Source organism: Suricata suricatta, chromosome 8 (assembly GCF_006229205.1).
Source record: "Suricata suricatta isolate VVHF042 chromosome 8, meerkat_22Aug2017_6uvM2_HiC, whole genome shotgun sequence".
NCBI lineage: Eukaryota > Metazoa > Chordata > Mammalia > Carnivora > Herpestidae > Suricata > Suricata suricatta.
Window position 1 is genome coordinate 27,964,196 of NC_043707.1, and position 10,321 is coordinate 27,974,516.

The 10,321-nt window shown below is 49.3% G+C and overlaps 1 long non-coding RNA gene across 2 annotated transcripts in view; it reads left to right on the forward strand.

Annotated features, from left to right (window-relative positions):
• Window positions 1-10,071, forward strand: part of LOC115299495 — a 13,540-nt gene extending 3,469 nt beyond the window's left edge. The window contains exons 2-4 of one of the 2 annotated variants that reach the window (XR_003912203.1): window positions 2,760-2,858; window positions 4,050-4,159; window positions 9,970-10,071. This is a non-coding gene — a long non-coding RNA (uncharacterized LOC115299495). Of the gene's footprint in view, window positions 1-2,759; window positions 2,859-4,049; window positions 4,160-9,341; window positions 9,557-9,969 lie in introns of those variants that run through there. The other variant, XR_003912204.1, reaches the window with a different exon arrangement.
• The last annotated feature ends 250 nt before the right edge of the window (window positions 10,072-10,321 follow it).

Consider the following 10,321-nt stretch of genomic DNA (forward strand, 5'->3'; position numbering starts at 1 on the left):
AAAAAAAAAAAAAAAAAAAAAAAAAAAAAAAAAAAAAAAAAAAAAAAAAAAAAAAAAAAACCAAAGAACCACCTGAATTGAAACATCATTTTGGGGAAGAGAGAAGGAAGGTGTTGAAGTAATATATTGGAATAGTTATCGAGTGCTGCCGTTTTCTTGAACATTAATTTCAGAAGTGTCCTTATAATTATGTTAAATTAAAGATCTTGCAAATTATAGGTCACAGATATGCACTTTCAACGTTGAAGAAGTCTATAAAGATGCTCCTTACAGTGCGGCTCTAAGACCAGAATGAAAGTATGTCCATTGAATTTGGTGAGGTCAGGCCGGCTGTTTCCCCCAAGGGATCTGCGAGGCTGGATTTGAAGCAGTTAACAGATTCATTTAAGGAAAATCTTTGGTTTCTCGGCTGGCAGTGTCCTGAGCAAGGAAATCACGTGACCACTCTGGCTAAGGCAGAGTCCCTTCAAGGACGTTCACAGGGTTTGGGAAGTGGCTGCCTCAAGTTCACACTGCACGCAGTGGGACTAGGACTGTGGCCCTGGGCCGGGGCGAGGGCTCCATGGCGATTCTGACGTGCAGCCAGGGATGATCAGCAGCCCAGCACTGATTCGCAAGAGGATCATGACTTTGATTTTATTTGCATTGTCTTTCCTGTGTGGGAAACAGGCAAAGATTAAAAAAAAGCAAAAGTCAGCTGGTAAAGATATTTTAGCCACCCAATAAAATATCTGCTGTAATTCCAACCCACTGGTGTGGCCCAGAGGACATTCGCCCTTTTGCACTCAGCAATGCCCTGAAAAGGTATCATTCTGTCTACGGTTGAAAACTCTGCTCTGGGTATCAGGTGAGGGCCAGCTGGTAAGAGGCGGAGTCAGGGCTCAGGCCGGCCTAATCCATCTGCCCCTTTGTTCTGGGACCAAAACAATCCTCTTCTGTGAAGTCCCGTCCGTTCTACCTTTTGTTCTCCGCCACTGCGCTTGGGCTAGCTGCCTTCTTTCCTTACCCTTGTTTCCTTGCTCACGGCAGACATTGAGATCGGTATAATTTCTGAGCAAATAGACATTAACAGGGCAGCCAGCCTGAGAGCCCAGAGAAAGGGACACATTCACTTGGTGTGAAGCATGAAACACTTCCAGATGCCAGAATCACTTACTACCTGCTCCATTTTGTTTGGCAGGGCTAAAATTAAATCCTGCTTTCTAGCAGCTATGTTGGGAATTGAATTCTGCACCTTTCATTAGACCGCTCAGAAATGACCTTGAAAGATGGAAGAGCCTAGCAGTAGGTGTTAACTGGTAGAAAATCACCTCAAGGGGGGCCTGGGTGGCTCAGTAGGTTAAGCCTCTGACTTCGGCTCAGGTCATGATCTCGAGGTTCGTGAGTTCGAGCCCCGCATCCGGGCTCACCTCTGTCAGCACAGAGCCTGCTTCAGGTCCTCTATACACCCCCCTCTGGCTGCCCCTCCCCTGCTCTCTCTCTCTTTTGCAAAAAGAAACAAGCATTAAAAAAAAAGAAACCAGTTTTAATTTCTAAATCAAAGAATTTTTAAAGCATAGATTTTATTCAAAGATAGACAAAGTTCATATGTTTGAAAGAGATCTCACTTTAGTAGCAAATGACAACAACAAAAATCTTGAGTTTTCAGCTGAGCTCATTTTCTAAGACTGCTTGAAGAGCTGCTGCCACCTCATGGAAAAGTTTTATAAATTCCCAGTTTAGGCAAGAATCCACGTCTTCCACGGCTTTCCTGTTATTGCTACTGTGTCACGTTTCTTCAGACCAAAAAGCCCCTAGAAGTCCTTGGGCCCATCAGCTGCCATTTTTATATCATTCTGGGCCCATTGAAAAATGGTCAGAGGGGCACCTGGGTGGCTCAGTCGGTTAAACATCCGGCTTCGGCTCAAGTCATGATCTCACGGTTCCTGGGTTCAAGCCCCGCATCGGGCTCTGTGCTGACAGCTCAGAGCCTGGAGCCTGCTTCAGAGTCTGTGTCTCCCTCTCTCTCTGCCCCTCCCCCACTCGAGTTCTGTGTCTCTCAAAAATAAATAAACACATTAACATTTTTTATTTTTGAGAGAGAGAATCCAAAGCAGGCTCCAGGCTCTCAGCTGTCAGCACAGAGCCCGTCGCGGGGCTCAAACACACAGACCATGAGCTGAAGTCAGCTGTTTAACCAACTGAGCCACCCAGGCACCCGAACATGCAACTCTTGATCTCAGGTGAGAGTTCAAGCCCCATGTTGGGCCTAGAGATTCCTTAAAAATAAAATCTTTAAAAAAAGAATACGTTTATAATATTATATCCCTTGAAATTATAAGGATATGAAATTATATTGACTAAGTAAATATATTTTTGTAGGAGACACTGTTGCCACACATCATCCTTTTCCTCATCTTCCGACCTAAAAGACCACGTGAGTCAGGGGGAGCTGACCCAGCTCTGGGGGTGACTGCTCTAAGTCAATGGCAGTAACCCCACCACTTAATCAAGTCCACTGGTCACTTAGCCGATGTCACGTTCCCGATGACAGCATCTGGCTCAGGAGTGGGTGTGTGAGAATCAGACTGAAAAGGAGACTTTCAGCATCTCCATCATCTCTTTGCATTAAGACCCTTGGGATGAAGTCAGCGTTTGGACGGTCAGAGGAAAAGTCACCTGGTCCTTTACAATGTCATTGTTCTCCATCAGCCCTGACATCTGGCTGCCTCTGGGTTTCCTGTTCCCTGAGGCCCTTAATAGCTTTCCTTTCATTTTAGCTTTTTTTGAATCAGAGTGGTTTTTGGATCCGACGAATTCATCCCAACACAGAAGCACTATATGCACAGAGGGAAGAGTGCAAAGAAACGTATTAAAATGTAAGTTACCATTCTCTTTCAGTGCTGGGGGTATGGGTGTTTGAGATTTCTTCTCTATATTTTTCTGTGTCTTCAAGTTTTTCTGAAATTGGCATGTATTACACTTTCGATGGAAGTATTTGGGGCGCCTGGGTGGCTCCGTTGGTTAAGCATCCGACTTTGGCTCAGGTCGTGATCTCACGGTTTGTGGGTTCGAGCCCTGCATCTGGCTCTGTGATGACAGCTCAGAACCTGGAGCCTGCTTTGGATTCTGTGTCTCCCTCTCTCTCTCTGCCCCTCCCCTACTCATGCTCTATTTCTCTCTGTCTCAATAATAAACATAAAAAAATTTTTTTTAAAGTATATACATCAAGTGTTTAAACAGAAAAAGGTGGGCGCCTGGGTGGCTCAGTCAGTTAAGCGTCTGGCTCAGGTCATGATCTCATAGTTCGTGAGATCGAGCCCCACATCTGGTTCTGCCCTGACTGTGGAGAGCCTGCTTGGGATTCTCTCCCTCCCTCTCTATCTGCCCCTCCCTAGCTCGTGCCCTCTCTCTCTAAGAATAAATACATAAACTTAAAAAAATAATAAGAAAAAGAAAAAGGCAGTATAAAAGAATACGAGCCCACGTGTATTTAGCCAGCCACTGGGGAAACATGGCCGCCAGCGTCCCCATGTCCTGGTGTTCACACCCCTGTGCAGTCCTCCCCCATACTGTCCTGGGGCCATTCTATGGAATCAGTGGCATAAGGCCAAAGCGATGACATTAGGTCATGAAGAACACTATGGCTTCTGTCTTGGGTGCTCGCTTTCTCTCTTAAATCATTCTTTCCGGTGGGAAAGCATACGCTTCCATATTTTTTAAAATTTATTAATTTCATTTATTTTTCATGTTTATTTATTTACTTATTGTTGAGACAGAGAGAAACAGAGCATGAGTGGAGGAGGGTCAGAGAGAGGGAGACACAGACTCTGAACCAGGCTCCAGGCTTTGAACTGTCAACACAGAGCCTGACGCGGGGCTTGAACCCACAAACTGTGAGATTGTGACCTGAGCCAAAGACAGCCGCTTAATCAACTGAGGCACCCTCATGCTTCCATATTTGAGCAGCGCTGTGGAGAGGCCCAGGAGTGAGGAAAGCGAAGCCATTGGCCAACAGCTATGTGAGTGAGCTTGGGAACAGATTCTCTTCCCACCTCCACCCATTCCAGCAGGTGTGCCACCCAGCCATGGCTTGAGGGCAGGTGCCTGGGACACTCAGACCCAGAACCACTCATCCAGCTGCTCCTGGATTCCTGACTCTCAGAACCGACATTAGACAGTAAGTTTATTTTTTCTTGGTTTATTAAAAAAAAAAAAAAATCTCTACACCCAGCTGGGGGCTCGAACTCATGACCCCGAGATCAGGAGCTGTATGTTTTACCAATGGAGCCAGCCAGGTGCCCCAGCCCCAGCAAGGTTGTTATTTCAAGCTTCTAAGGTTCAAGGCCATTGTTTCACAGCAGTCCCGAGCAAGCAACATGCCACCTTTCCATCAGCAAGCCACTTTGGGGAAATCTCAACTTGAGAAACAGAAGCATCAAAGGGTGTATCTGGAGGGTGTTTATTGCCACTGCCTTGGCTTCAGAGAAATATTGGGCACAATTAGAAATGAGGGTGCTACCGTTCTGTGGGACTGCTGCGCAGTTTTTGATTGGTCTGTCGTGTTTATCCGGAAAGATCCATGGCTTTCTGAGCAGAGAGCAGAACAATGGCAGAACCACACATATGGCATCGGTGGGGGGCGTTGCTGGATGTGACTTGTCAATTTCTCCTCCACGTCCCCCTTCTTCACAGACCATGTTTCCAGCTTCCACATGAGAATCTCAGGGCACCTGGGAGCTCAGTTGACTGACCGTCAGACTCTGGCTCAGGTCATGGTCTCGTGGTTCATGAGCTCAAGCCCCACATCGGGGCTCGCTGCTGTCAGTGCTCCAGATCCTCTGTCCCCTCTCTCTCTCTCTCTCTGCCCCTCCCCTGCTTGCAGTCTCTCAAAAAAAAAAAAAAGGCAAAACCAAAAGCACCAAAACACTAAAATCTCGATTTCTCAGCCTCCCTCATAGCCAGGCACAACCGCGTGACATGTTCCTGGCTAGTGAGATGCAAAAGCAGAAATGCTCGGGAAAGTCATTGGTTTTCTGGCAGTATCTAATCAGAGTCAGCTGGTATGTGCCTGTCCGCTCATGCCTGCCTGCTTCCTCCTGCGTGGAACCGACTCAGTGCCCGGTGGGCAGAGCCGTCTTGTGACTGTGGGGACCCAAGTCACACTCTCAGGATGGGGAAGGATAAATGCACGGAGCATGCGCCTTCACGGCCACAGCACCCTGCACCCTGTCACCCCAGGCTTGTTGTCACCCGACAAAGAGGTGACTAATTTCCCAGTGAAGCCACTGTTTAGGTTCTGAATGCAATCCTGATTACTTAATGATCCGTTTTCTTTTTCTTATGTTTATTTATTTGAGAGAGAGAGAGAAAGAGAGAGAGAGCGAGCAGGGGACGGGCATAGAGAGGGAGACACAGAATCCGAAGCAGGTTCTAGCCTCTGAGCTGTCAACACAGAGCCCGATGCAGGGTTTGAACTCATGAACCACGAGATCATGACCTGAGCCGAAGTCCCCTGATCCATTTTCACTTAAAAGAAGAAAGGGAGAAAAGTCACATGTATGTGTATGTGTGTGATTGCTTACATGAGCATAATAATAACAGGAGGATACATATCTCACTGTTAACATCGATAGTTAGGGGCGCCTGGGTGACTCAGTTGGTTGAATGAGTGACCAACTTCAGCTCAGGGTCATGATCTCACAGTTCGTGAGTTTGAGCCCGCATCAGGTGTCAGTGTGGAGCCTGCTTCAGATCCTCTGTCTCCATCTGTCTCTCTCTGTCTCCCCTGCTCACACTCTCTCTCTCAAAAGTAAATAAAACATAAAAATATATTTTAAAAAAATCGACAGTTAACTGCAAGGGGTAAGACTGGAGGCAGAGGAGAGCTGATGAAGTTTCTATTTTTACTCTGTTCTCTACATCATTATATCAAACATTTGTTAATCTTGTGACACAATATAATAATATCCACAAACCTTGTAAAAAGAGAGGAACAGTCGGTGTGGTGTGCCTGGCTGGCTCAGCAGGAAGAACATGTGACACTTGATCTCAGGGTCCTGAGTTCAAGCCCCACACTGGGTAGAGATCACTTAATCAAATAAACACTTAAAAAAAAAAAAGGAACGGGGCGCCTGGGTGGCTCAGTTAGTTGAGCAACCAACTCAGGTCGTGATCTCACAGTCTGTGGGTTCGAGCCCCACATCAGGCTCTGGGCTGACAGCTCAGAGCCTGGCGCCTGCTTCAGATTCTGTGTCTCCCTCTCTCTCTGCCTTTCCCCCACTCAGTCTGTTTCTCTCTGTCTCAATAATAAATAAACACTATGAAAAAAGAAAAGAAAGAAAGGCAAGAGTCACATATACTAAAATATATGTTATATATACATATAATATATAATATATAATATATATATGCATGCATATATATATTATATATAACATGTAATTCTATAATAATATTATTATTATAGAGGAAGAAAGAGACAGGGTACAGTAGCCATCTGGAATTACTGGTTGTCACTCAGCCAGCTCAAGCTCAAGGCAAGCCGGTCCTCAGTGACTGGGCAAGTGCCTCCCAGAGTGCAGGGGGCCAGGAGTGGACGGTCTGAGCCAATGGCACATTTGGTAGAGTTCTGGAGTTTGAGTCAACACTACCAGCTTCAGATTTGTTCCGCAGGCCCTGGTGTGGAGGGCCAGACTCTCAGATCATCCGGACCCCACCAGGAGGCCCGGACGCGCAGGTGCAGCCTGGGAAACAGCCAGGGGAAGTCCGGGTCTGGGGTCCGGGGCCAGGGGGTGCAAGGCAGGGGCCCTGCCCTGTGACCTAGCACGGCTGTGGCACATGGCGCTGGTCCGGCTCCCCAGAGATGGGTCGGTGCTTTCAGGAGCAGGCCTCAGTTACCTCCCCCTGCTCCAAGGACCTGGTCTTGCAGCTGGGACATCCAGGCCCCTGAGCAGGGCTGGGACACAAAGGAACCAGGCATCTAGACCAAATCTCAGTGACTGCGGACATGACCTATGTCTTCTTAGTCAGTGGCTCTTTGTGTCCTGGAGCCTTCTGGGTACCCACTCTGTGCTGGGCCCCTGTGCTGAGCCAAGGGGTTGGGGGTGGGGGCGACAAGGCTGCTGTCTTGGACCTGCCGTCCCTCTCCTCCTTCCAGCGCCCCCCCCTTCCCCGACCCCTGCACTGATTTCCTCTCTTGTGGCCCCAGGGGTTTCCTGTTCTCTCCGCCTGTCTGAACTGCTTCCCCATTTCTTTTGCAACATCTTGCAGCAGGTGTCTGGCTTGCTCCCGCCATCGGAAGCTCAGAAAGTCTGGGACCAAGCAGAGAGCCTCCGGGTTTGCTCCAAGATGTGCCACGGGGTGGGGGGGAACAGCGGCTGGTCTGGGCCATGTGCAGGGGGAGCCACGGAGGGGAAGGCGCCATTTTCCTGAACTGGGTTATGACCTAGATATCACACGGAGCAGATTTACACTGAAGAATGCTTTGTCGCTTATCTAACATTTCCATTTAACTGAACATCCTGTATTTTTATTTGCTAAATCTGGTAACCCGATCCTAAGACGGCTCAGCTTATAAAGTTCTCTAATCAGATGTTCCAGAAAGGGAAGAGAGGGAGGAGAGAAGACAGGGAGGAAAGAAAAAACTCCCTGTGGGGAGAGAGCGAGCCCGGTGTGTGACTCAACAGATGCTCCTCCCCTCCCACCCCTGTGGGTCAGAGACCCTGGCCCCAGGGGGGAGGGCAGGGCTGGGAGAGGTACCCGGTGCCAATCCCTGGCTCAGCCACCAACTTCCTGTGGGTCACCCTGGGCAGTGGCTGAGCCGCCCTGGGCTCCTCCCTGGGCATCTGTGGCCTCCAGCACTCATTCATTCACCACATTTGTCCCAAGCACCCACACGTACCCTGCCCCCTGCCCCTCCGTGTGCCAAACGCGTCCCAGAGAGGAGCCCTTAAGCAGCTGGCTGGCAGATGGCATGTGGAGCATATAGACATGAAAACGGATCCCCATGATCCAGAAAGATGGAATTTCCACTTCTCTCCTTCCAAGGGGGAGCTGTTCAGTCCCGGCTGGGCGCTGCACCTGCCTTCTTCCTCTTCCTGGTGCCCAGTGGCTGCTCGGGGATCTGCGAGGGCTCCCTCCAGGTGGCATTGGCTCTGGTGGTGCCACCATCCTCAACAGAAAGCCCTCCACGCAGCCACGCCTTCTCCGGTGGCCCCAGAATGGTGGCCGTGAGCTTCGCGAGCCGTTTAGTGTTCTGGGGGACTTGCGTTTCCTGGACCAGCCGGGTTGGGTTGGGTTGGGTCAAGGTGAGCTTGGCCTTTCAGCTTCTCACCCAGGTGCCCAGGGGCTTCAGATCACCAAGTGGGCTGAGGACAAGACGGAGGTGGGAAAGGACAGACGGAGGGTGGTGTGGTTAATAGTACCTGCTTTTTCCAGCATGTGCACACGGAGGGGAGGGGGGAATGGAAGGAGGGAACTTGATTTTGATGACCAGGGGGCTAATCTAGGAGCCAGCGTCCTCCTCCACACAGCAGCCAGGGTGCTTTAAAAAATGTTTGTTTTTTTAATTTTTTTTTTTACTGTTTTTATTTATTTGAGAGACAGAGAGAGACAGCATGAGCAGGGGAGAGTCAGAGAGAGAGGGAGACACAGAATCTGAAGCAGGCTCCAGGCTCTGAGCTAGCTGTCAGCACAGAGCCCGACGTGGGGCTCGAACCCACGAACCATGAGATCATGCCCTGAGCCAAAGCCAGACGCTCAACTGACTGAGCCACCCAGGCGCCCTCTTTTCCTTTATTTTTTTAAATTAATTAATTTATTTTTTCACCATAGTGTTTTCAAGGAGCATCCCTGTGGATGCTTCATTCCTTTTTGTGGGTGAGTGATATTCCACCGTGGCCCCGCAGAGACCATATGTGGCTTATCAGTTCATCTGTTGGTGGCACTGGGGCCGCCTGGAGTGGGTGTCGCTGGGTAAGGAGAGCAACCCCGCTCTCCCGGATGACAACATGCGATACTCCACCCATCAGATACGTGGGGGGTTTCCAGACCACACAATTCTCAGATGCCGGCGGGGTGTCCTACAATTTAACTCAATTCTGACACCATCTACTCATGGTTAGCATCAGAGTCCCCCAGGCTAAGGTCTCGGTCCTGTAGGGACTACCCCCAATCCAGACACCAGACTGTCCCTGCGCTTCCGATGGTTTCCCATCGTGTGAGGATTCTATGTTTAGCCTTCTGAGAAGCTGTTTCCCACGGTGGCTGCACCATTTTACATTCCCACCGGCAATGCATGAAGGTTCTAGATCCCAGACGGGCTCACCAACGCTTGTTAATTTTTTTTTTTTTTTAATAAGAGCCGTCCTAGTGTTACCCGTTACTGGGTCCGCCTCTTGGTGGGTGTTGAAGCCAAAAGACACAAGCAAACCAAGGAAGAGGAGAAGAAGGAAGGGTTTCACTTTCAGCAAGGAAATGAGGACCCTGGGGCCATCTCCCAACAACGTGTCCCCTCAAGCCACCAACCTGGGAAGTTTTAAGCTAAGGATGTGTATATATTCATGACGGGGCTTGTGCAGTGGCGGGTTCAGCATGGAAATGGGGCACGTCATCTTAAGGTGACCTGTCTGTCCAGGTCGAAGGCACGAGGGCCAGCAAGGGTCGGCATTGCCAGTTCTGTGACTCCATTTGAGTTTTATTTATTTACTTTGAGACTTCTACATCAGCGCAGAGCCTGATGCGGGGCTCCATCCCACGAGCCGTGAGATCATGAGTCGGTCACTTCCACTGACTTGAGCCACTCAGATGCGCTGAGTGGAGTTTAAATCCTGTAAAGATAACTCAGGAGTGTGTGTCAGGTCAATCACGATTTTGAATCACCCTGGGAGTTTTACCGCTGATCTGTTGTCCCTGATGGGATTAGGTTATCTCCTGGCCTGACCGGGGCTGTTTGTTCTTATTCGTTTATTCCCTTAAAAATCATTTCAGGATATCCCAGGAAGTTCTGCAAGATATGTGTTTCGGGCGGGGTGCCTGGGCGGCTCAGCTGGTTAAGTGTCTGACCTCAGCTCAGACCAGGATCTGACACTTCGTGCGTTCGAGCCCCACATTGGGCTCTCTGCTGTCAGCATGAAGCCTACTTTGGATCCTCTGTCGCCAACTTTTTCTACCCCTTCCCTGCTAGAGCGTGCTCTCTCTCTGTCTCAAATATAAACATTAAAACAAAACAAAACAAAACAAATGTGCATCGGCTCAGGTCATGATCTCGTGCGTGGTTCATGAGTTGCGCCCCACGTCAGGCTGGGCTCGCTGCTCTCAGCCAGGAGCCTGCTTTAAATCC